Here is a 22,654-nt window from a genome sequence, read left to right as displayed (position 1 = left end):
GTGATGGCTGGGTGTTGTGTGATGTCCTTAGGTTAGTTAGGTTTAAGTAGTTCTAAGTTCTAGGGGACTGATGGCCATAGCTGTTAAGTCCCATAGTGCTCAGAGCCATTTGAACTATTTGAACCTTTTGGGATTACCCTCGTAGTTAGGGAATTCAGTATTCCGAGATCCGCAGCATCAGAAGTGTACCGAGAATACCAAATTTCAGGCACTACCTCTCAGCACGGACAATGCAGTGGCCGACGGCCTTCGCTTAACGGCCGAGAACAGCGGCGTTTGAGTAGTTGTCTGTGCTAGCAGACAAACAACACTGTGAGAAATAACCACAAAAATCAATGTAGGATGCACTACTGACGTATACGTTACGACTGTGCGGCGAAATCTGGCTTTAATGGGCTGTGGCAGCAGACGACCGACGCGAGTGCCTTTGCTAAAAGCTCGGTATCACTTGCAGCGCCTCTCCTTGGCTTGTGACAATATCGGCTGCACCGCAGACTGCTGGAAAGTTGTGGCTTGATCGAATGAGTCCAGATTTCAGTTGGTAAGAGCTGATGATAGGGTTCGAATGTGGCACAGTCCCCGCAAAGCTATGGACACATTTATCAACAAGACATTGTGCAACCTGGTGGTAGTTTCATAATTACACTACTGGCCATTAAAATTGCTACACGAAGAAGAAATGCAGATGATAAACGGGTATTCATTAGAAAATTATATTATACTAGAACTGACATGTGATTACATTCTCACGCAATTTGGGTGCATAGATCCTGAAAAATCAGTACCCAGAACAACCACCTCTGGCCGTAATAACGGCCTTGATACGCCTGGTCATTGAGTCAAAGACATCTCGGATGGCGTGTACAGGTACAGCTGCCCATGCAGATTCAACACGATACCACAGTTCAGTTGCTCGGCCACCATTGACCAGACGTTTTCAATTGGTGAGAGATCTGGAAAATGTGCTGGCCAGGGCAGCAGTCGAACATTTTCTGTATCCAGAAAGGCCCGTACAGGACCTTCAACATGCGGTCGTGCATTATCCTGCTGAAATTTAGGCTTTCGCAGGGATCGAATGAAGGCTAGAGCCACAGGTCGTAACACGTCTTAAATGTAACGTCCACTGTTCAAAGTGCCGTCAATGCGAACAAGAGGTGACCGAGACGTGTAACCAATGGCACCCCATACTATCACGCCGGGTGATACGCCAGTATCGCGATGACGAATACACGCTTCCAATGTGCGTTCACCTCGATGTCGCCAAACACGGATGCGACCATCATGATGCTGTAAACGGAACCTGGATTCGTCCGAAAAAATGACGTTTTGCCATTCGTGCACCCAGGTTCGTCGTTGAGTACACCATGGCAAGCGCTCCTGTCTGTGATGCAGAATCAAGGGTATCCGCAGCCATGGTCTCGGAGCTGATAGTCCATGCTGCTGCAAACGTCGTCGAACTGTTCGAGAAAATGGTTGTTGTCTTGCAAACGTCCCCATCTGTTGACTCAGGGATCGAGACGTGGCTGCACGATCCGTTGCAGCCATGCAGATAAGATGAATGTCATCTCGACTGCTAGTGATACGAGGGCGTTCGGATCCAGAACGGCGTTCCGTATTACCCTCCTGAACATACCGATTGCGTATTCTGCTAACAGTCATTGGATCTCGACCGACGCAAGCAGCAATGTCGCGATACGATAAACCGCAATCGTGATAAGCTACAATCCGACCTTTATCAAAGTCGGAAACGTGATGGTACGCATTTCTCCTCCTTACACGGGGCATCACAACAACGTTTCACCAGGCAACGCCGGTCAACTGCTGTCTGTGTATGAGAAGTCGGTTGGAAACTTTCCTCAAGTCAGCACGTTGTAGGTGTCCCCACCGGCGCCAACCTTGTGTGAATGCTCTGAAAAGCTAATCATTTGCACATCATAGCATCTTCTTCCTGTCGGATAAATTTCGCGTCTGCAGCACGTCATCTTCGTGGAGTAGGAATTGTAATGGCCAGTAGTGTATGTGGGCTGTTTTTTCATGGGATGGACTTGGTCCTCTAGTCCAACTGAACCGATCATTGACTGGAAGTCGTTATGTTCGGCCCCTTTGAGATAATTTGCAGCCATTCATGGACATTTTTATGAATGACAATGCTCCATGTCACCGAAACATAGTTGTTCGCGATTGGTCTGAAGAACATTCTGGAATATTCGAGCGAATGATTTGGTCACCCAATTCGCCCGACATGAATCCCATAGAAGATTCATGGGACGTAATCGAGAGGTGAGTTCGTGTACAAAATCCTATGCCTGCAACACTTTGTCAGTTATGGGCTCAGTATTTCTGCAGAGGACTTCCAGCGAGTTGTTACGTCCGTGTCACGCCCAGTTGCTGCACTACCCCGGGGAAAAGGAGATCCGACACGATTTTAGGAGGTTATCTATGACTGTTGTCGCCTCCTGTAATGAGTTAGATATTAACGTTCTCTCATGGCGAATTGTAGTTCTTAATCTATACCTTCCACTGCATTGCTTAGTATTAGTCATGCCTAAACCAAATAAGTGTAATCAAGTAAATTAAAAAGAAAGTTGATACTTTGAAAAAAGGGTGCTATATCCACAGTTACGCTAAATAGCTGCTGTTCATCTCGTTTTGAAACTAAATACAGGGTGGCGCACGAAACGTGTTACCAATTGTTTCTTTCACAATTTACGACGCACATTAGGTATCCCGCTGGGATCTCTACAGCAGTACCAGCAGAGCTTGGAAAAACAAATGAGTTTCGAAATGACGTGTAATTCACGATACGGCCGCTAGGAGACTAGTAAGCAGCAATGGCTGACAATGGAAGACTGACGACACAGCAACGATCGGCAATTGTGTTACTTTTTCATGAAACGAAAAGCCTTGTTGTGACTCAGAGGCGTTTTCGACAACAGTTTAACACACGATGGGTCCCTTGCAAGAAGACCATCCACAGGTTGTACGATAAATTTGTACAGGAAGGAACAGTATTGGAAGCGAAGCCACCTCAGCCTAAGCCTGTTTGTTCGCCGGAGAATATTGAAGCGGTACGAGTTACTGTACAGAGAAGTCCCGGGAAATCGTGTAGAAAGGCAGCAGTTGGAATATCCAGGCGCTCCGTTCAACGCATATGAACCCATACAAGATTATCTGTGCACAGAAGCTCACTGAATAACACAAGCAGCAGAGACTACTGTTTGCTCAGTGGGCGGAGGATAGGGAAGAAACTCTCAACAACGTTTGGTTTTCAGACGAGGCGCATTTTCATTTAGACGGTGTGGTTTGTGGGTACCTAAAGGAAAAAAATTTCCCGAAACGTCCACGTGATTTAATGGAGCTCAGAAGACTTATTCTTCCAGCTTGTAGTGAAATTACGGAAGACATGTGCCGTAGGGTAATCACTAACTTCAGTGTTCGTTTGAAGGAAGTTAGGAAACGAAATGGTGGACATATTGAGCATGTGCTGAGTTAGAACAAATCTCCATGGACGGCTCTTCATTGTTGTATATGTTCCTTTCAGATAGTATTGACAATAAAGTTTATATTCAAAACCAAAATGGTAACACATTTCGTGCGCCACCCTGTACTTGCTTCCATCTGTAAATAATGATCCCTGTTTACAGTGAATTACTATTAAACCAAGATTTACAATAAATGCTTTTATCTGCCATGTAAGTGAATCCTTGAACCCAGATCTTGAAATAATTTTTAGTAGTGGCTAATTGAGTGACCCTTTTTTTAACTGGTAGGAAATCCCAGTTTCTTGGTTAATGTTTAATGGGTACTTGCTGAATACCGTACCTTCGCAGCACAATCCTTACCTCCACTCTGAACCCTGGCATGAATAGCAACGTGTACTGAAAAGTTTTTCGAATGTTATTGTGTACATCACAGTTCATGCGAAGCTAGTTTTTGTTGGCTGTAACAAAAGCTGTTACGAAGTACAGGTATTGGGAACTGAGTGAAGAATTGCAAGAGCGTTAAAAAGCATTCTGGGCAGTTTATGGTTATCTGCTTTACACAACAATCTTTCTGTTCATCTCTGGTGAATAAAAACATTTTTAATTTTAAGTGGCCTGCCTCAGAAGATAATTTATTACCAGGCAGACAGCCTCTGTTTTCCATAGAAGTGCATTAAGTTATGTACGATTTGCAATAGGCTATATGATACGTGTTAGAGGATAATGGCTACTGTCTTTTCTGGAAAATTGTCAGGGGAAATCGTTTCTGCTGACTCAAATTTTACACTTCTTAGCCTAGTGCCAAACAGTTCGACAGATTCCTTAGGTCAGCAATGAACAGCAGAAAAATGAAGAAACTAATGATAGTAATACAAGCACTTAATTTATCAATATTTCTGTCACAGAAAAAGAACATTGCCGGCCGCTGTGGCCGAGCGGTTCTAGGCGTTTCAGTCCGGAACCGAGCGACTGCTGCCTCTTAGTTAGGTTTAAGTAGTTCTAAGTCTAGAGGACTGATGACCCCAGATGTTAAGTCCCATAGTGCTTAGAACCATTTGTACCATTTGAATCAAATATATAAATGTCATGTCTAATCTCACGAATGGTCGCCAAATTGTATGTTGCTGTATTTAGTCAGATAGTGCTCACAGACGGGCAGAGCAAAGCTCAGGGCCTTTCATCTTTGTCTGTCGCCGGTGGGTTTAGTTTTGTATCGAGAGGCCAGAGAGCCGCTTGGACTTACGTGTTACTCGCTAAACGGTCGCTGGGGGGGCATATGTCAGATTGTTCCCACACTGCAGCGGGCATGACTCGAGTTACAGCTTCCATAGCGCGATGTCACGATTCATTCACTGTTGTTGGTAACGGAGGCACATAAACAGTCTTTTATAAACCCCCACAATAAATAATCCACATACAGTCAGGTTCGGTGACCTTGGAGGCCAGTAACGTAAGACTGAATCATTTGGCCCAGTGCGACCGATCCATCGCTCAGTAATCCTTTGACTTAAAAATTCCCGTACTTCCAGATGTCAGTGTGGCGGTGATCCATCCTGTTGGTAAACAAAGTCATTCGAATCAGACTCCAGCTGTGGAAAAAGAAAGTTCTCAAGCATATCGAGATATGTGCTTCCTGGGACAGTGTTCTCGGCAAAGAAATATGTACCGTATACCCTTTCCCATGAAACTGCGCAAAACACATTTAATGTTGGAGACTGCTTCTCATGTTGCACGACTTCGTGTGGTTATTCCGCACCCCCTATTCTCACACTATGACTGTTCACCTTTCCGTTTAAATGGAATGTTGCCTCATCACCCGAGCAATCTAAGGCACTGCAGTTCTGGACTGTGCGGCTGGTCCCGGCGGAGGTTCGAGTCCTCCCTCAGGCCCTGGTGTGTGTGTGTGTGTGTGTGTGTGTGTGTGTGTGTGTGTGTGTGTGTGTGTGTGTGTGTGTGTGTGTGTTTGTCCTTAGGATAATTTAGGTTAAGTAGTGTGTAAGCTTAGGGACTGATGACCTTAGCAGTTAAGTCCCATAAGATTTCACACACATTTGAAGATTTTTTTGCCTCGTCACTAAACACTAAACGAGGAAGAAAACTGTCACCCTCCATCTTACCAAGAATTACAGAACTGCACACGTTGATGTTTGTCACCTCCCCGAAGAGCTTGCAGTAACTGAATTTTGCATGGTTCCGTGTGTAAACGCCAGACGGACATTGGGATCATGTTGAGCTCTCGAGCTGCTCGGTGAACGGATTTTTGCGGACTCCTTGTGAAACTATGGCGGATGCACTCTACGTCTGTGTCACACACTCTGAGATGGCCCGGCGATTTGCCTTTACACAAAAAAACTTATTACTAATAGGCACTGCGCAAAACGTAGTACACAAAAAACTTTATTGTCTGCACACACCGCCGCTACCTAGAGGGAACCATGTAAAACTAAAGAGTTTGCTCTTTCCAACAGTACGTTGTTCACGCACATATCTCAAATAACATAATTGTTATGATCTTTTTAAACCCCTAGTTCTTTTTATGCATTCCGTATAACGATCCTTATCATTAGCGTCGTAATAATAATTAGACATGTAAGCAGTCTCAAATAGCAGACCATCTGCATCTACTTGATAAACAAATCACGCTTTAGTTTCTGCCTGTAAATTCACAGAAAAGTATCTATGCTCCCATGTGTTTTTTTTTTTTTTAATCTTTGCAACGTAGTACTTCCTTTCACACATCTATTGCAGCAACCAAATTCTGCGCAGGACCTCAGTTCTGTTATAAAGAATGCTTTAATGCAAATACTATAAGTAAAGGAAAGATAAACTGAACGGTATTCCAGACGAAGCCTGCAAATGTGTGTGAAGGAGATGTTTACGTTTCAGTATAATGACATCGTGCGCGGTCTGTACGATCTGTGGCCTAACGTTGGCACGACAACTCTGCACACAGCTCAGTTTGTTGTGTGAGGTGGTGGAGAGATCGCCTGACAAGTGAAACTTCTCTGGCGGTCGGCGAACAAGTGTAGACACGAACAATTTGTCGGTCGGACGACCGATAAATCGGAGCGTGTGTATGTGTGTGAGCGGCCCCAAGCGGTGCGCCTGCGACGTCGGCTGCCTGCCGGTCACGCACGCCAGCTGGGCTGCCGGCGGCTGGGCGCGCTTGCGCGCTGGGCGCGGCTATCGACCCGCGGGGCTGCCCGCGGCCACAGCACGGCGTCGCGTCCTGCCTCGGCAGTGGAGTCCCGGCCGAGCAGCGGGCAGTCGGCGTGACGGCGACTCTGCGGCAGCTATGAGGTACAGGTAGGCCCGCCGCGCCACGCAGTACGGCTTCCGTCCCACTCCGCCACTGCCCGCACCAGCCACGCAGAGTCTGCAAGCACGCGTGGGGTCTCCGCGATACGGTGCGACGTCTGCGTTCACGCCGCCCTCGCCGATCCAGCGTTTCCAGCACTTTCCGCCGCAGAAGAGCAACCCAGTAGCAGTGTTCTGTTAATCTCCGTCTGAGCTTCAAACGAGCAGGCGGTCGCGAACTGATGCCCTTGTGACGTCCTCTTCTAATACAAAAACCTTTACGGAATTCTTCGACATACATGATCGCGTAGCTACCCAAAATTAAACTATTGACGTTAGGTTTCTTCCATCCTGGCGCCTTCGTGAGCGGTTCAACGGTAATATTCAGAACGTGACGCACGCACCAAGTAAAAATAGTTTTACTGTTGTGGTTTACGGCTGCAGAATAGTACGCTTGTATCGTACGCACGGCACTGGCACCAGCGATGTAAGTGAGTGACAGGTAATTGATACTGATGTACAAAGTCAGATCTTCGATTAAACGCAAAATAATCCTTACAGTAAACAGAAACAACCCAACAGTATGCGATTAAAGGATTAGTAGTAAACATCTGGAGCACGTCAGAGTTCATATTTAGAAGCGAGATGAAATCACTATTTGCGAAGACTTAAATTTGCGTGAGAGGGTTCTAGAAAGGTGTAGTGTATCTGAATATACAATTCTACGCGACAAGCTAAAGTGAGAAATTCTTCCGGTGTTTGCACTCTTTATCAACAGACTCCGATGGAATTCAGAGGCCCTCTGTTAGGATTTCTATACGGTGATGCTCGGTGAATACGCATGGGACTCCTTTAAAGAGAGGCAACATAATATTCTCTAAACGCTTTAGGGTAAATTTAGACGACAATATTCGAAAAAATACAAATTTTCTTCGACTGCAAAGTACGGGGGGTTTATTGTAAAATTAATATCTATTGGTAGTCTTAGTCGACCATGAGTTGCTATCTGATTTAAGATGGCTCTGTTTAAACGCGCGGTTATGCCCCCAGTATCATTTGCATCGAAGTTACAATTACACTCTAATTATACAAAAATACGGTGATTGCTTACTACGAAATCAGTAATGCGGTTGTTAGCATATGACACCAAATTAAGATTTATTCAGAAAACGGGATGACCAATATTTCTAGCGTAACATGACAATCCAGTACATTCGCTAACCTAACTAGCCTATCATTGGCACAATGCATCCTCTTTTCCTAACTACTTAAGTCGACACTGAACCCGCAAGTCACTCTATTAAAGTTCTGCCTGAACGGACACAGAGAGCGCCAGACAAAGAGCTAGCGGAATACGAACTCATTTAGAATTACAGTGCCCTACTTTGGCTGATGATTGCTAATATCACCGTAATTCTCCGTGATGATTACGACGGTCGGCCCAGCCAACGTCGTGATGCCGTCCTCCCCGCGAGCGAGCTTGGCTTTAACCTCCAACGTGGACGTGGTTTGCGTCCGTAAACTCCTGTACGTAAGTGTTCAATTGCAGAGTCCGTCACGAGTCAATACTCAAGCTACTTGCACTAATGCCAAGAGTAGTTGGTCGACTCAAGTGCGCGGCAGCAAATGTACACTTCAGATTGCATATCAACACCACAAGTTAGTACAAATCTGTTTCTGTTCTCAGGGGAACAGATAATGCTACGTGTGTGGAGTCGTATGCTCTACACTATTCGGACTTTGAGAGTAACCACAGGACTCAATGCCGGCAATTTCTCCAACCTACTTCTCTCCACGCTCTCCAAGCAGGGCAGCCAGACAACGCGATTGCTCTAGTCCACTGTCGACCCCCGAGTTCTCCTTCAGAGTTTTTGCAAACCTAGCCGTTCTTCGCCGCATGGATCCGTGCGCGTTGGTAGCCAATCACGACACAGACTACCGTGAATCCGTGCGCGTTTGTACCCAACCATGACACAATTCTCCCGCGGTTACTGTTGCCGCCAAACTTTTAATATGTATCTCTACGCGCTCTGCGCCAATCTCATCACAGTCTTCCTCAAAATTTCCACTGTCTTTCTCTCTTTCACATATAGCTCCTCCTTGTGATGGCCCAGCCTCTCCCAACGTCTTTGGTGGTCTGAAGTGCCAGCCGACGAAGGGGCCCGGACGCGGCCATCCCGTTGGTTTGACATGACATAAACACCTTCCTTAGGGGTTCCGGCCGTTTTCCAGCCTCTGCGGACATCTAGTTAGTTTGACATGACACACACAACTTCCTCTTCTGTGTCCATTCTCTCCTACCGGTGGGCCAATTATCAGTTATTTTCAATGTATTAGTACTGATTTAGCAACACGTAAGCTGCAAAATCTGCTACCTTACATACCTACCGCTGGGCCAATCATCAGTTATTACTCGATGTATTAGTACTGATTTAGCATCTAAGGTGCAATACCTGCTACCTTACACGACCGTCGATTATATCGCGTAGCAGTCACGAGATTAATACGAGAGAGATGAAAATGCGCACAGAGGCATACAAGTACTCATTTTTTCTCGCTCAATACGCGACTGGAATGAGCTTTTGACACCGTTCCTCACAAGCGACTTCTGATCAAGCTGCGGGCCTATGGGGTACCGTCTCAGTTGTGCGACTGGATTGGTGATTTCCTGTCAGGAAGGTCGCAGTTCGTAGTAATAGACGGCAAATCGAGTAAAACTGAAGTGATATCAGGTGTTCCCCAGGGAAGCGTCCAGGGACCTCTGCTGTTCCTGATCTATATAAATAACCTGGGTGACAATCTGAGCAGTTCTCGTAGGTTGTTCGCAGATGATGCTGTAATTTACCGTCTAGTAAGGTCATCCGAAGACCAGTATCAGTTGCAAAGCGATTTATAAAAGACTGCTGTACGGTGTGGCAGGTGGCAGTTGACGCTAAATAACGAAAAGTGTGAGGTGATCCACATGAGTTCCAAAAGAAATCCGTTGGAATTCGATTACTCGATAAATGGTACAATTCTCAAGGTTGTCAATTCAACTAAGTACCTGGGTGTTAAAATTACGAACAACTTCAGTTGGAAAGACCACATAGATAATATTGTGGGGAAGGCGAGCCAAAGGTTGCGTTTCATTGGCAGGACACTTAGAAGATGCAACCACTAAAGAGAAGCTTACACTACACTCGTTCGTCCTCTCTTAGAATATTGCTGCGCGGTGTGGGATCCTTACCAGGTGGGATTGACGGAGGACATCGAAAGGGTGCAAAAAAACGGCAGCTCGTTTTGTATTATCACGTAATAGGGGAGAGAGTGTGGCAGATATGATACGCGAGTTGGGATGGAAGTCATTAAAGCAAAGTTGTTTTTCGTCGCGGCGAGATCTATCTACGAAATTTCAGTCACCAACTTTCTCTTCCGAATGCGAAAATATTTTGTTGAGCCCAACCTACAGAAATAGGAATGATCATCAAAATAAAATAAGAGGAATCAGAGCTCGAACAGAAAGGTTTAGGTGTTCGTTTTTCCTGCGCGCTGTTCGGGAGTGGAATGGCAGAGAGATAGTATGATTGTGGTTAGATGAACCCTTTGCCAAGCACTTAAATGTGAATTGCAGAGTAATCATGTAGATGTAGAAAGAAAGTCGCTAACATCGCGCCAAGTATCCTCAGCCACGCATCTGCAATGTCCTATAAACTGAACAGGCAGAACAGTATCTCCACGTACTTAATAGCCGGTATGTCCACCTTTGGCACGGTAACAGCGGCGACGCATCGTGGCATGGAAGCCATGAGGCCTTGGTAGGTCGCTGGGGGGAGACGGCACCACATCGGCACACAAAAGTCACCTAATCCCCGCAAATTCCGGGAAGGGGGCGATGAGCTCTGACGTCACGTTCAATCGCATCAAGGACGTGTGACATGGCTCATTATCTTGTTGAAAAACGCCACTGCCGTCGGGAAACTTGATCGTCATGAAGCGGTGTACGTGGTCTGCAACCAGTGTACGGTACTCCTCGGCCGTCATGGTGCCTTGTACGAGCTCCATGGACCCATGGATGCCCACGTGAATGATCCCCAAAGCATAACTGAACCGCCGCCAGCTTGCGTCCGTCCCGCCGTACAGGTGACGAGCAGCTGCTCCCTTAGAAGACGAAGGATTCGCGCCCTCCCATCGGCATGAGGAAGAAGGTATCGGGAGTCATTAGACCATGCAACGCTCTGCCATTGGGCCGACGTCCAGTGCCGATAATGATGCGCCCATTTCAGTCGTAGTTACCACCAGTCGTGCTGTTAACATTGGCACATGCATGCGGTTGCGGCGGCCAGTTGTTAGGAGTGTTCGGTGCATTTTGTGTTCAGATACACTTTTACTGTGCCCAGCATTAAAGTCTGATGTTAGTTCCGCCACAGTTGGCCGCCTGTCCTGTTTTACCAGTCTGCCCAGCCTCCGACGTCCGATATCTGTAATAATAGGTGGTCGCCTAACCCCACGACTCCTGGACGTGGTTTCACCCTGGTTTCGCCACGTGTTGAAGACACTCGCCACAGCACTCTTCGAGCACCCGAAAAGTCGTGCAGTTTCCGAAATGCTCGTGCCGAGTGTCCAGGGCATCACAGTCTGCCCTCGGTTCGACTCCCCAGTCTACTACACACGGACAGCCCGCTCACTGACACTACATGCAACGTGCGTGTGTCTTCTGACTAGCAGCCATTCCTGGCTGCTATCGCCTGGACCGTCATAATGTTCTGCCTGATCACTATAGTCTGTTTATATACACTACTGGCCATTAAAATTGCTACACCACGAAGTTGACCTGCTACAGACGCAAAATTTAACCGACAGGAAGCAGGTGCTGTGATATGCAAATGATTAGCTTTTCAGAGCATTCACACAAGGTTGGCGCCGGTGGCGATACCTACAACGTGCTGACACGAGGAAAGTTTCCAACCGATTTCTCACACACAAACACCAGTTTACCGGCGTTGCCTGCTGAAACGTTGTTGCGATGCCTCGTGTAAGGAGGAGAAATGCGTACCATCACGTTTCCGACTTTGATAAAGGTCGGATTGTGGCCTATCGCGATTGCGGTTTATCGTATCGCGACACTGCTGCTCGCGTTGGTCGAGATCCAATGACTCTTAGCAGAACACGGAATCGGTGGGCTCAGGAGGGTAATACGGAACGCCGTTCTGGATCCCAACGTCCTCGTATCACTAGCAGTCGAGATGACAGGCATCTTATCCGCATGGCTGTAACGCATCGTGTAGCCACGTATCGATCCCTGAGTCAACAGATGGGGACGTTTGTAAGACAACAACTATCTGCACGAACAGTTCGACGACGTTTGCAGCAGCATAGACTATCAGCTCGGAGACAGTGGCTGCGGTTACCCTTGACGCTGCATCACACACAGGAGCGCATGCGATGGTGTACTCAACGAAGAACCTGGGTGCACGAATGGCAAAACGTCATTTTTTCGGATGAATCCAGGTTCAGTTTACAGCATCACGATTGTCGTATCCGTGTTCGGCGACATCGCGGTGAACGCACATTGGAAGCGTGTACCACCCGGCGTGATGGTATGGGGTGCCATTGGTTACACGTCTCGGTCACCTTTTGTTAGCATTGACGGCACTTTGAACAGTGGACGTTACATTTCAGATGTGTTACAACCCGTGGCTCTATCCTCCATTCGATCCCTGCGAAACGCTACATTTCAGCAGGATAATGCACTACGGCATGTTGCAGGTCCTGATCTCTCACCAATTGAAAACGTCAGGTCAATGGTGGCCGAGCAAGTGGCCCGTCACAATACGCCAGTCACTACTCGTGATGAATTGTGGTATCGTTGCTGAAGCTGCATGGGGAGCTGTACCTGTACACGCCATCCAAGCTCTGTTTGACTCAATGCCCAGGCGTATCAAGGCCGTTATTATGGCCAGAGGTGGTTGTTCTGGGTACTGATTTCTCAGGAATTATGCACCAAAATTGCGTGAGATTGTAATCATATGTCAATTCTAGTATAATATATTTGTCCAATGAGTACCCGTTTATCACATGCATTTCTTCTTGGTGTAGCAATTTTAATGGCCAGTAGTGTAGATGTTGATCCTGTTTTGGTGCTATCCTATTTCGTAGTAAGTTACTGACATAACATATAATTCTTTTCAGTATTTAGCGTCACTGTGTCTGCGTAAATTATGAGACATTGTATGAAAGGTTATTTGTATTGTATTGTTTGATCTTCAGTATACCGCAGTCTCTGCATAACCACTGCAACCCGCAACGTGCGCACTGTGTTCACGCCTTCGTCTCCCTCTACAATTTTCAACCCCCTGCCCCTAGCTCCTTTCATCACAAATTTTACCATTCTTTGATGCCTCGGAATGTGTCCTATTAACCGGTATCTCCTTTTGTGGCAAGTTCACATACACATTTCTTTTTTCCCCGCTACGATTCAGTACCTACTCATTAGTTATTTGATGCACTTATCTAATCTTCAGCATTATTAAGTGGCATCACATTTCAAAAGTTTCTATTCTCTGCTTGTGTGAACTACTTATCGTCCCCGCTTCACTTCCGTACAAGGCTACGTTGCAGACAAATACCTTCAGAAAAGACTTTCCACTACTTAACACTGGTATGAGACGTTAACACATTCCTATTTTCAGAAATGCTTTTCTTGCTACTTGCCAGCCTCCATTTTACATCCTCTCTACTTCGTTGGTCAACAGTTAATTTGCTGCCAGATAGTTACGCTCTCCTACCACTTTAAGTGTCTCACATCCTAAAATAATTCTACGAGTATCGTCTGACTTAATACAACTGCATTTCATGGTCCTCGTTTTGGTTTTGTTGATGTTGACCTTATAAACTATGTTCAAGACACTATCAATTTCGTTAAATTGTTCATCCAAGTCCTTTGCCGCCTCTGGCAAAAGTCATCGGCAAACCTCAAAGTTTCCATTTCTCCTCTTTATTATTAAAAGGCTCCTTCGTTTCCTTTACTACATGCTCAATGCACAGCCTGAATAATTGGGGGAGACGCTACAACCCTGTCTCACTCCCTTCTCAATCACTGCTACCGTTACGCTGTACAGTGTTGTTTCTGTACACGTTGTAGGTATCATTTTGCTCCCTGTGTTTTACCCCTGCTAGCTTCAGAATTTGAAAGAGTGTATCCCAACCAATCTAGCCGCTACAGATTCCTTTGCTCCACTAAGGTTTAAATATTGAACGTGCAATACTAACGGAGCTGGTTTACAATAGGAGTACTTCAGTGTACCCGCTACGAGAAAGTAATACTACCCGTCTCATCACCATGGAGTTACTTACGTCTATTTTACAAGTTCATAGTTGAGTAATTCCAGTGGCTGTGAGAACAGTGACTGCGGGCTGTGATTCACGACTGCCCCCTGTTTTCCCACTAACCGCTTCGGTTCTCATTCTATAAAATAAAATAGGCAGCAGTATTGTTTCAGTGCAAGAAATATACCACAGTTTACATGAAATCATAGGAACCAAGCATCGAAATTAATCTATGCAAATAAAGTCAGCATTAAATAGGATGTACTGTCCGTGTACAACGAAGCATTTGTTTGAAGTTAAATGTGTGAAAGTAATTTCAGTGAACGCGAAATCTATACAGAAATTTACATACTATCTTCTTAGGACCAAATTCGCAGTCAGCTATTATACCACAGATTTTATTGTCCATGTAGACTGTATTCGTTTTGCGATTTCTAGAGATTAAATTGGAATAACTAACCATCAACAGGCGAGAAACAATCTCAAATATACTTCTAGGAGGATTCAAAGTAGAATCCGTTTCCCATTTCAAGTACCTAGGAAGCATGTTCTCGAAAGACAACACCGTTAAGCAGGAAGTACTCAGCAGGACACGGAAAGCATCCAGTTCTTACGGTCAAATCGGAAATCTTCTCTGGGATGATAAAATACCACGAGAAGCAAAAGCAGCCATGTACCACACCTATTTCGTAATAGTCCTAACATATGGTTTAGAAACATGTACCATAATAAACAAAGACCCCAGCAGAATTCAGCAAACAGAAATGAGATTGTTTAGAATTATGAATCAAACAACTAGAAAGAACAAAATCAAGAATGAGGTAAATACACTACTCGCCATTAAAATTGCTACACAAAGAAGAAATGCAGATGATAAACGGGTATTCATTAGACACATATTAGACACATTATACTAGAACTGACATGTGATTAAATTTTTACGCAATTTGGGTGCATAGTTTCTGAGAAATCAGTACCCAGAACAACCACCTCTGTCCGTAATAACGGCCTTGATACGCCTGGGCATTGAGTCAAACACAGCTTGAGTAGCGTGTACAGGTACAGCTGCCCATGCAGCTTCAACACGATACCACAATTCATCAAGAGTAGTGACTGGCGTATTGTGACGAGCCATTTGCTCGGCCACCATTGACCAGACGTTTTCAGTTGGTGAGAGGTCTAGAGAATGTGCTGGCCAGGACAGCAGTCGAACATTTTCTGTATCCAGAAAAGCCCGTACAGGACCTGCAACATGCCGTAGTGCATTATCCTGCTGAAATGTAGGGTTTCGGAGGGATCGAATGAAGGGTAGAGCCACGGGTCGTAACACATCTGAAATGTAACGTCCACTGTTCAAAGTGCCGGCAACGTGGACAAGAGGTGACCGAGACGTGTAACCAATGGCACCCCATACCATCACGCCGAGTGACATGCCAGTATGGCGATGACGAATACAAGCTTCCAATGTGCGTTCACCGCGATGTCGCCAAACACGGATGCGACCATCATGATGCTCTAAACAGAACCTGGATTCATCCGAAAAATGACGTTTTGCCATTCGTGCTCCCAAGTTCGTCGTTGAGTACACCATCGCAGGCGCTCCTGTCTGTGATGCAGCGTCAAGGGTAACCGCAGCCACGGTCTCCGAGCTGATAGTCCATGGTGCTGCAAACGTCGTCGAACTGTTCTTGCAGATGGTTGTTGTCTTGCAAACGTCCCCATCTGTTGACTCAGGGATCGAGACGTGGTTGACCGATCCGTTACAGCCATGCGGATAAGATGCCTGTCATCTCGACGGCGAGTGATACGAGGCCGTTGGGATCCAGCACGGCGTTCCGTATTACCCTCCTGAAGCCACCGATTCCATATTCTACTAACAGTCATTGGATCTCGACCAACGCGAGCAGCAATGTAGCAATAGGATAAACCGCAATCGCGTTAGGCCACAATCCGACCTTTATCAAAGTCGGAAACGTGATGGTACGCATTTCGCCTCCTTACACGAGACATCACAACAACGTTCCAACAGGCAACGCCGGTCAACTGCTGTTTGTGGTTGAGAAATCGGATGGAAACTTTCCTCATGTCAGCACGTTGTAGGTGTCGCCACCGGCACCAACCTTGTGTGAATGCTCTGGAACCATAGATTTAATTTGAAAGAATATTCTTAAAATTTTAATTTATTTACTAGCGATTCATCAAGAACATTAACACATTTAATCACACTATGTGAGCGTGGAAGTAGTTGCCGGGGAGTAACTGATGTAATCATAATCAAATTGCTTTTAACAATTTGGAACTTTATTCCTAAAAGCGTTTTTTTTTAAAGAAACAGATTTAAAATTATAAGCAGAAAGCACCTTCTAAATATCAAGTTACAACTTATTCAGAGGCAGAAAGAAACAAATTTTGAGTGTATCAGCTTTCGGGCTGAGAACCTATCCGCTCCCTTTTGACACGGCCGTAGTCACGACCGCTCACAACAACCTCTGAAAGACTACACTGGTGCAAATCTGCAACACACCAGATTACTTTAAAAGTTTTAACAATTCACACAAGCACACAAACTGTGCACCCCGTAGGAGGGAGGGAAATGCCACAAAACACTAAAATTAAAGAGTAAATTGCCACCGAAGCTGCAACTTTATTTTAACTTCTGAGGAAAGTCTTACGATGGAAGGGTGGCAACTTAATATACTATAATGACCATTTAAATAAAAGCCCATGAGATGCAATCTTATATAAAATTATACAACGTTGGCCAAACGAGTTAACATGCTCTACAGTACATATATACCGCCTCTCAAGATGATAGGCAAGATAAAAACATATTTCAGGAATTAGGCCGTTACACTCCAAGCAATGAATTCGTTAACACACCGAATCCGACAAACATCACAGAGGCAGCTACTAACGTACGGCAGATTCATAGGGAGATTACCGAACAACCCGAACCGCAGGTTGCTCTAAGCCGCCCCTACCCAATAAGGGAAAAACGGACCATCCAATTTATAAATAACCACCTCACCCGCGGGTGGGCAAACGGAGAAGAATGGTGGGACGACCCCAAAACAAAGCCGCTGGTGACCTCACCAAGAAAACAAGTAGAATTTAACAAGTAAATGAAACAATATATGGCCAATCACTTCTAATAAACTGCGATTTCTGGGGAAGACCTGGCACGGGACCCCCAAATAGCTCTCCCGAACCGTCCGCTGCCAGCCGCTTCTACGGACGCAGAAAGGCGCGCCGATCTCCCGTCTCACAGCGTCGCAGCTCGCACCGGCCAGACCGATGTCATGGGTTCACTCCTGTTGCTTTCGTGTCGACCGCGAAGCCACTACCCCTCGCTATACCGCGCGGCCCACTGGACTCACATGGCGACCTCACATGCGCCGACGCTCAAGGCTGGCAAGTCATCTTGTGTCTCAGTGCGCGACCGACCAACCGATCGATCCACCCGCCAATGACCGTTGCCTGAGCAACTCGAGCAGACTGGCGGCCTAACGCGCAGACTCAGATGCAGGAACTCAGCCCCGACCGGGCGACCACTCGCTGAGTTCTCTTACTGGCGGAGTGGAAAGACGCCTTTATCCGGCTTTGAAGATTGATCGAACGAAAGACATACTAACTGCCCCATAAATCCGGACGAGACACAGACTCGCAAGCTGGGGACGTGAGACTGACCCCAGACTGACTCCAGACTCACCCAGACTAGAGATGGGTAGTGCGCGAACGAACGGGTGCAAAGGAACGGTTCACCAAGATGAACGAAAGGACCGAGGAACGAATTCCAAGGAACGATCGGTTCATAGTTCACTAGTTGACTTCGGTCGCTTCGGTCACTTGGGCAGTTCTCGTTCCAGCCTCGGTTGCGTTCTCGTCTCTGTCTCGGTCTCCCTCGGCCGCACTCGTTTTTCGCATGACCACCTGTCTCAGTTCCACTGCCGACTGCTCCTAGTATCCAAATGCTCGTTTCGTTCACTGCGCTCGCCCATTTTACATGTGTTCCAAACTGTTCTTGCACTTGGTTCTGGCAGCGTCCACGACCGGTAATCAAAAGGTATTTTATAGTTGCGTAAATTACATCAAAATTACGTTGTGTCTAATAGGTACGTCTTTTCAGGTAACAAAAGGGCATATCAGCTCACTTCATTATATCGATGAGCAGCAGAAAACATACTTATATCAAGGCAAGTTTTTTTTGTTATTCATATATTTTCTGGTTTCATCGATTTGATTTAGCAACTAACTTTCAATAATTTGCTTAATTTTTAGTGTAAGAAAATTCATATAAAACTATTATCGTGTATCTTTCATATACAAAACATTACATTTAGGAAGGCTCTAATTATCTTTAAGTTTGGTTGTTTCCAATTTGCATTACCTGCTAGTATGGTTTCTCAAAAAAAAAGTGGTTATTGGGACATTTTGGCTCGGTAGGAAATGCGGTGCCTCTCCATTTGAAAAGAGATGCCATAAAATCATATTTACTTATTATCTCAAAAACATTTGTTCAGAAGGAGCTTTCAAACCAAAAACTATTACTGCGAACTTTATTATTTTTATTGCTGCATTAACTTTAATAATGCAACATAAAAACATAATTTTTTCGAAGCGTGTGACGCAAGCATGATGAGAAAACCCTATTTTATTTTATGCTTCCATAAAGTCCCTACTTCGCCTACGAATTCAGTATAAGTATATATATATATACGTGAAGTATATATAGGGTGTGAACGATTATTGTTTACAACGTAGTATAGCTACGTCGTGGAAGTCTAAGAATTTTATACAAGACACTTGTGGTCCATAAAATTGGGAAACAGCCCCCAACAGGTTTACAAGACTACATGAGCTGTAGCCTATGCGCGTCGCTTGAGATTTTCATGTTCTCTTCTCCAGATCTCTACACATCGTCATCGATTGTTTCGCAATTGTTGCTTGCATTAGCTTGTTATTTCTTCACTGCCTAATTATTACATGTTTGTCTGTTTGTTGTATCTGCTCGTAATGGGCAACACATTGTCCGTTATTGGCGATCAGTCTGTACTCGGGGCCGGTTTTCCGTGCGCCACCCTATATTATTCCCCTGCGATCAGCCACACAAGACTACAGTTGGCTAAACGAGAGGTTGTGCAGAATCACAGAAATTACTTCTCAAATTGTGAAAGAATTCTGTAATGAATAAAAACTCTATACTCCATGGGGGAGGCAAGTGCCCCCTCTCGGTGCCCTCCATCCTTCAGTCACCTACACTACTAGTTTTCAGTTTTACATAAGAACCATATACCAAGCACAAATGAACGGTGAACGCGTAAAAATGAACGGTTCCCAAAAAAGAACCATCAGCAGTGAACTAGTTGCCAAGGATGAACGATTTTGCCCATCTCTAACCCAGACCGACCAACTGGCGAGCTCATAGCGCCCCTTAAATGCACGTGAAGAGGCAACCTTTTCCCTTTCCCACCAGAGGGAGACACCAAAGCAGCGATTGCCACAGCGGCGCCACCGCCAGAAACGGAGGGCGACTGCTTCACACAACGCGCTGCGGTGCGCTCTTCAAAACAGCAATTTTTTTACCACGGCTCTGGTCTGAAAAAGCTAATCATTTGCATATCACAGCATCTTCTTCCTGTCGGTTAAATTTCGCGTCTGTAGCACGTCATCTTCGTGGTGTAGCAATTTTAATGGCCAGTAGTGTTGTCGGTGAAGCAATTTGTTCTTATAAAATATTCAATTTAGACACAAAACTATGAACTATTGTCTCTCCCCCCAACCTTATATTCTTTACGGAATTACACACCAGCGTATAAAGCAGCTTCAAACATATTGTTACTCCACGAATATGATAATTTGTTAATTGTTTGACGTTCATCGTGTAATCCTTGAATACATAAATTTCTAATAATCTTGGGATTGTAGCCGTAGACTAATTGAGAAAGTCAAAACCGAAACTGGTAAGCAATCAAATACTGGATAAATATACTCTGGGTAATTTGAGCTCCGTTTTGAGAGGAAGCTAGTTTTTTATGCCTCTCAGTGTTTGTGTTGTCATATCTCTCAAACTATTGTGTCGCATGATGATATAATTTTGCAGGTAGATTCAGTATATATGTGGATAATGCCTGCGAAAAGTGTTGCAAATAGGATCAGTAGTAAAGAAGTAATAAACTAAAACGTGATGCCTGATGCTAAACTTTTACTGCATGAACAACGAAAATGGAGTAAGAGATTAAGCTTCTCCTTTCATTATTTTGTGGAAGATGTCAGCGAGAAAATGTTCGGAAAAGGTTTGAAATTATATTTAAAGTTTTCTGGGGGTCACTAACTGCTCAAACTCTCAAATGTTTTAGTCCGGGTGATTTTCTCGCCCTACGTTACACTCCTTCGAGACATATTCACAGTTTCTAACTTATATCGTTGACTTGCGTTAAACCATTAACGGAAGATCACACCTGTTAATGGGTCGATTACGAAACCATTTTAAAGCCGGGCCGGCCACGGCGCACCAGACTTGACGCGGGCCAAGGCACTGGTTGTCTCGGCTAGTGTTCGTTACCTCCCCTGAAGCACCCGCTACATCGTGACTCTTCATTTAGTTCTGCGATGTTGAACTATTCTGTCGGTACAACTCTTCACTTCGGCACAATCGTGGTGTGAGCGCTGTGCAGCCTTCAGTATTTGTTCGTTGTGTCAAGGACGTTCACAGATTCGCTGGATGTTTGCACAAAAGCAGTGTAGCGATCTATAGTCATAAACCTTTAAAAATGAATGGGAATGACAGGAGACAGGGATGAGAGTTTTTATGTCTGTTACGCAGTCGCACAAGCGACGGGTACTGCAAATTTGCTATGAAACGATATTACAAAGCATTTAAAGATTTAATCGACACTAAAAGAGCAGAGAAACTGCAACGATCGACAGACAGGATTTATTATTCAGTACATCAAGAAGCACTTAGTGGTAAATTATCAGGCATGCAGCACGTGGACAAACTGATGGTACGAATAGCAAAATTTACGAAGTTCGCGTACATTATTCCACTGTCATTTCTAATGCTTTTCGATGGAACTAAATGAAGAGTATTTAGCGTTTATACATTACAGTCGAGGCGCACGCGCGGAACAATATTTCAGTTTGAAACTCGGTATTGTCGAATTTATAAAGGAAAAAGGAGCGCAGGAACGAAAATTAAAACATCTGGAATGAACTGCAGACCGCGCATTTTAAGTGGACGTGACTACATACTGCCGATAGTCAGACAGTGCAATGTGAGAAACAACCCGTTTCCTGATTTGACGGAGATGCATTGAAACAGAAAATAGCGTTATAGAAGTAATACATTCTGACAAACCCATCCATGTCCCTAAGCTCACTGCCATTAAGGAAAATGCGAGGTCTCAAGAATGTACAAGGATAGTTTTCCAAAAGTTTCGAGGAGACTGTCAATCCTAGACCAGTTTTCGAGACCATTTGCCGTTTCAGTCGAAAGCGACCCATTGCGTCTGCAGATGTAACTGATTAACCCGTAATGACAAATCTTTTTACGCGAACACTGTCCAGCAGATGTACATTGAAATCGTCAGGTAGAATTTTCACGACTCTATAGTGATGCTGCAAAAGTGCTACAATATTTCTAACGACATATTTGTGTGAAAGACTTTTTTTTCGATTGTCAAACTAAATAAGTCACGATTATGCTACAGCCTGAATGCGAAAATCTGTGAAATTGTTTATGTCTGTCCGTATGTAGACAGTTTGCACCATATACAAATTATACTAAACCAAAAGTCATTCCACAACATTCCCAAACTCCTTGGCTTTGGTACAGCAACCGTGATGTTGTACAGAGAATTCAGTCGTCGTTACAATAAAGATGGATTTATTAGTTTTTCATTTGCGATGCGTTTCGCCCGTATTGAAATGCATTTTGAGACAATCGAACTATGGGTAAATAATCGTCTCACGAAATGAATCAAACGTATATAATTACATCGAGGAGAGAATGGACCAAGTATGTGTATAACGCTAAAATATGGCACAATGTCGATTGCCGCAATTTGTACTTTGTGAAGGTTTACAGTAATGTGGCAATAATGGTAACAAAAGAAAACTTTCATATGATAAGACCAAACGTGACTTTTTAATAATACAGGTTCTGTCAGCAGCATAAAAAATGATCACGTGGAGACGACGGACCTTAAACACAAAATAGGGCCTGTTTACATGTGCATATATGCACAACCAGGATTTAATTCTCTCTATAAAATTATATTATGTCTTCAGTAAGGCAAGAATTGTTAAATAGTACAGATTATTTTGTGATCTGTGTTGTTGAGAGATGTGGAGTATAAGACCAAGTCGTACGCAGTGCGACTGGATAGCCATCTAAATGCGGCGCGTTCGCAGTTTCCCCCCCCCCCCCCCCCCTCGCAGTCAGACAGTGTTCCGTGACGGTGGGGGAAACGTGCAGCGAGGCTCAGCACGTTTGCACTAGTGCCCCTGCACACGCCTGCCTGAATCTTGGCCGCTCGCGTTTTAAAGTTTTAAATTCTGTCAGTGATTAC

Source organism: Schistocerca nitens, chromosome 9 (genome assembly GCF_023898315.1).
Source record: "Schistocerca nitens isolate TAMUIC-IGC-003100 chromosome 9, iqSchNite1.1, whole genome shotgun sequence".
NCBI lineage: Eukaryota > Metazoa > Arthropoda > Insecta > Orthoptera > Acrididae > Schistocerca > Schistocerca nitens.
The sequence above is the reverse complement of the archived record's forward strand: the minus strand, read 5'-3'. Positions refer to the sequence as shown.